The sequence below is a fragment of the Palaemon carinicauda genome, chromosome 9 (genome assembly GCF_036898095.1).
Source record: "Palaemon carinicauda isolate YSFRI2023 chromosome 9, ASM3689809v2, whole genome shotgun sequence".
Lineage (NCBI taxonomy): Eukaryota > Metazoa > Arthropoda > Malacostraca > Decapoda > Palaemonidae > Palaemon > Palaemon carinicauda.
Window position 1 is genome coordinate 136,357,141 of NC_090733.1, and position 5,089 is coordinate 136,362,229.

At 30.3% G+C, this 5,089-nt stretch overlaps 1 protein-coding gene across 1 annotated transcript in view; it reads right to left on the minus strand.

The window, feature by feature from the left end:
* Positions 1 to 4,169: 4,169 nt before the first annotated feature.
* The window catches only part of LOC137647176 (uncharacterized), a 13,077-nt gene continuing 12,157 nt past the window's right edge, over positions 4,170 to 5,089 (minus strand). Inside the window, exon 5 of the mRNA XM_068380461.1 lies at positions 4,170 to 5,089. This exon is cut by the window's right edge and continues 1,004 nt beyond it. The gene's annotated coding sequence lies outside the window, so the exon portion shown is untranslated.

A 5,089-nucleotide genomic window follows, 5' to 3' on the forward strand; every position in this document is an offset into this window, starting at 1 on the left:
TGAATTTATATTAACTTTGGGATGAATTTAATCATAAAATAGTTTATCGGGTGTTAGTAGATTGCGTCGTATAATCAAATTGCAATTTGCAATTTATTACTGATAAGAAGCTTTGTTTTGGTCAGTCAAACGGGAGATCAAATGAAAAACTTTGAAATATTTGGACTTTTTTCATTTATTCAATTAATTCAGTTTTTGTTTTGATCACACTTTTAAAATGGGGTCAATCAAGATTATCTTCTATTGGCAGAATACTACAGGGAAGTTAGTGGTGTTATATATTTAAAGGTTCATTAAACTCTCTCTCTCTCTCTCTCTCTCTCTCTCTCTCTCTCTCTCTCTCTCTCTCTCTCTCTCTCTCTCTCTCTCTCTCTCTCTCTCTCTCTCTCTCTCACACAACCGAAAGAAAAATATACAAAATTAACTGTGAATTGTTGAAAAATCTTATTATGAAGATAAATATTCTTTAAGACTCTATAACCTTTGACCTTTCTTGTTGGCTAAATGCTAAGTTGTTCGAACTTCCAGTTGATTTTCAAGGACTACTCTGGTTAAGTTTTCATATCATCGCTACTCTGGTCAGAGTAGATTAGCGATGATGGAAGACTTTTGTCTGATCGCTCAAGGCAAACCAACCTAGTTTGGCTGTCCCAGACTAGTAGGCCTACAACATTGCATGATCATGGTGATAAACAAACCCTTTCACTACGTTAAGGTCTCCCCACTGAGAAAGGGTTGGCTATACGTAAATATAGAAAATAATATATATGATAATGTAAGACTGTATTATGTAGCCTTAGTCATGCGATACATTATTTATTTCTAGGTTTCAGAAAGTCCTATGGTATGCTTAATAAATTATTTACTATAAGGCTGGCAAACGCACGCGGTATATATATATATATATATATATATATATATATATATATATATATATATATATATATATATATATATATATATATATATATATATATATAAGCAGCTCTTCTGGGAGAAGGACAATCCAAAATCAAACCATTGTTCTCTAGTCTTGGGTAATGCCATAGCCTCTGTACCATGGTCTTCCACTGTCTTGGATTAGAGTTCTCTTGCTTGAGGGTACACTTGGGCACACTATTCTATCGTATTTTTCTTCTTGTTTTTTTCTAAGTTTTTAAAGTTTATATAGGAAATATTTATTTTAATGTTACTGATCTTAAAATCTTATATTTTTCCTTGTTTCCTTTCCTCACTGAGCTATTTTCCCAGTTGGAGCCCCTGGGCTTATAGCATCCTGCTTTTCCAACTAGGGTTGTAGCCTAGCAAGTAATAATAATGAATATATATATATATATATATATATATATATATATATATATATATATATATATATATATATATATATATATATATATATATATATATATATATATATATATATACTGCATATAAATGCATATATGTGTTTGTAATGTATTTTATTATTTTCATACACGTTAAGATATAAACAGCCTATATACACACAATACCATCTTTTACCTGGCAGTGGATATATTATTTCTTGTATTTCGTTCTAAGATTTTTATCTAGTGCTTTCTATTAGCATTCTACGTCTTTGTAAACTGTGTTTACAAATATGCTTATCTGTGTATTGTATGAGAAAAACGGCATGTACAGTTGGCCTCACTTATTACGATACACTGACGTCTCCTTAGCTTCCCGTGAAGTGTACCGGAATTAATGAAGCCAGCTGTACGTGTGTAGGTATTGTTGGCAAGGGCAGAGAGTGACGTTAAATCACTAAATCTTTAGTCTTTTTCCTACTAAAATAATCTTTATATACAATTAACTGTTAATAGTATATTATGTGGGTGAAATCATGATAAGGGGTAGATGTAGATGGTTTGGGCATGCTCTTCGCACTCCCCATGAGAGATTAGTTCACCAAACGTTCAGCTGGGCTCCACAAGGCGCTAGAAGTGTTGGAGGACCCAGGCCTACATGGCTGAGGACTACGAAGCGCGAAGTAGATGATGATGAATGGAGAAGTATTGGTTTAACAGCTAAAGATAGAGAAGACTGGCGAAATCTAACCGAGCCCCTTTTGCGTTAATAGCCGTAGGAGATGATGATGAAGTGTTTTTACTCTAAGTCTAGCAGACAACCTTTATGTCAAGAGATACGCTATTTTGCGAAGAGTATGTATGCTACCATTCGTCGTTCATTTATTTCTTTGTGAGTATCTTCACACAAAAACTACTGTACCGATTTCGACCAAACTTGGTAGTCGTGTGGAGTATGATCCAAGGATAAATATATACCATTTTGGATAAAGTACATCAAAGTACAATTACGCAGCAGTACTTTGAAAATAATCACAAGAGTTCTCTTGCTTGAGGGTACACTCTGGCACACTATTCTATCTAATTTCTCTTCCTCTTGTTTTGTTAAGGTGTTTATAGTTTACATAGGAAATATTTATTTTAATGCTGTTACTGTTCTTAAAATATTTTATTTTTCCTTGTTTCCTTTCCTCACTGGGCTATTTTCACTGTTGGAGCCCCTGGGCTTATAGCGTCTTGCTTTTCCAACTAGGGTTGTAGCTTGGCAAGTAATAAATAATAATAATGATAATAATAATAATTATTATTATTATTAGGTAAATGGCGAATATTTTGTTAGTTTATTTTATTTTTCCTTGTTTCCTTTCCTCACTGGGCTATTTTCCCTGTTGGAGGCCCTGGGGTTATAGCGTCTTACTGGTATATTTATCTTAATGTTGTTACTGTTCTTAAAATATTTTATTTTTCCTTGTTTCCTTTCCTCACTGGGCTATTTTCCATGTTGGAGCCCCTGGGCTTATAGCGTCTTGCTTTTCCAACTAGGGTTGTAGCTTAGCTAATAATAATAATAATAATAATAATAATAATAATAATAATAATAATAATAATAATAATAATAATAATAAAGTAAATGGCGAATATTTTGTTAGTTCATTTTGTTTTTCCTTGTTTCCTTTCCTCACTGGGCTATTTTCCCTGTTGCAGCCCCTGGTGTTATAGCGTCTTGCTTTTCCAAATAGGGTTGTAGCTTAGCAAGTGATAATAATAATTAGGTAAATGGCAAATAGTTTGTTAGTTCATTGTTTGTTTGTGAATAGTACACAAAAATTACTGAACCAATTTAAACTAAATTTGGTAGACATTTGAGGAATGACACAAGGATAAATCCATTAGATTTTGAAGAAAATACATCGAAATACGTTGTGGAGTTACAAGGATAAATCCATACGTTGTGGAGTTAAGAGCAAAATAAGACTGCTTGAAGTGGCGAAGGTATGCTCTCTACTGAGTGCCCCATCTTGTTTTGCAATGAAAAGGAAATTAAAAATTATAGAAATAGTATTTAAATATTCTTATTTCCAGCATATTCTCAGAGCATATCTTAAGCATAATCAGGTACATTATTTTCCCCGTTGGAGGCCCTGGGCTTATAGCATCCTGCTTTTCCAACTAGGGTTGTAGCTTAGCAAGTAATGATAATAGTAGTAATAATAATAATAATAGTAATAATAATAATAATGATAATAATACTGTAATAATAATAATAATAACAATGATAATAATAATGATAAAATAATAATAATAGTACCGTAATAATAATAATAATAATAATAATAATAATAATAATAATAATAATAATAATAATATAGAAACAGTGGACACAATCTCACAGGAATCTTTTTTTTTTTTCTCAAAATTAATATTTTCTTTGAATAATGTTATCAAGAGCATCTTTTGAGGCATCACGTTCGATGTCAGAACAGTATGTTTATTGTCTATTCTGTTACGGTCAGATATATCAAAATGTAGATTATATAAAAAGTTGCTTTGATTACTGTTTTAATTAATTTATTTATTAATTATCAATTATTGATTATTGTTATTAATTATCATTAAATATTGATTAGTATTATTAATTATTGATTAGTATTATCATTAATTATTGATTAGTATTATCATTAATTATCATTAATCATTATCATTAATTATTAATCATTATTATTATTAACAATTATTATTATTATTATCATTATTATTAATTGTTGATTATGAATTATTAATTATTAATAAATTTATCATAGAAAATAACAAATCGGTAACAGCGAAAGAAAATACTAACCAGCTAATATATAACAATTAATATATTCAAAATTACTGAAAATATTTACAATATTTTACAAGATTCATAAAATATTTATAGTTAACTATTAGTAACAATTTACACAAATTTGTCAAGATATTTTTTCTTGGTGATTTTGAATTCTGCTGACGTCAGCAAAATGAATTCAGCATAGAGTTTCCAGAAAGAAGTTTAAATATTTTGATGTTTTTATAATTAATTGATAAACAGGAACATAGTTCTGATAAAATCCGATCTTCCAAACTTCCTGTTTTCTTTGAAAAAATCATCAATGTTGTAGAAATGGAAGTAAACGAGTATTGCCACAGATATGTCTCTACAAATACATTCAGCAATGGAGGATAAGTCTGTCCAAATGCATTGGCTGTACTCTTTATATATACGAGATCCGTTTTCTTTGAGACTCGGAAAAAAGTTCAGGACAGACTATACCATGCAATAAGCAAAATGGGAGACGACGACAAATTTTGATAAATTACAAAAAGCTCTCATTCTAGGATGCAACAATACCTTTGATTTATAAATCATTGCAATATTGTAATCTTGACATTGATATTTAATGTTTCAAAGTAAACCTTTTTGACAGGTCATATAACATAAATGTAGATCAATTTAATCTACATATAATTCTATAACAAGTGCAAGAATAAAGGATTAATAATCTCTGCCTCTTTTTTTAAAAGAAATCTGAGAATCTTGAAAGAAACAAAATCAGAGTCCTTCTCCAAGTTTAGCTCAGATGGTTTTTCTGTTAACGTTCATCAACTTGAGGTTTAATTCTGATGGTTATTCTGTTAACACTCATTACCTTGAGGTTTAATTCTGATGGTTATTCTGTTAACACTCATTACCTTGAGGATTAATTCTGATGGTTATTCTGTTAACATTCAACTCGAGGTTTAAT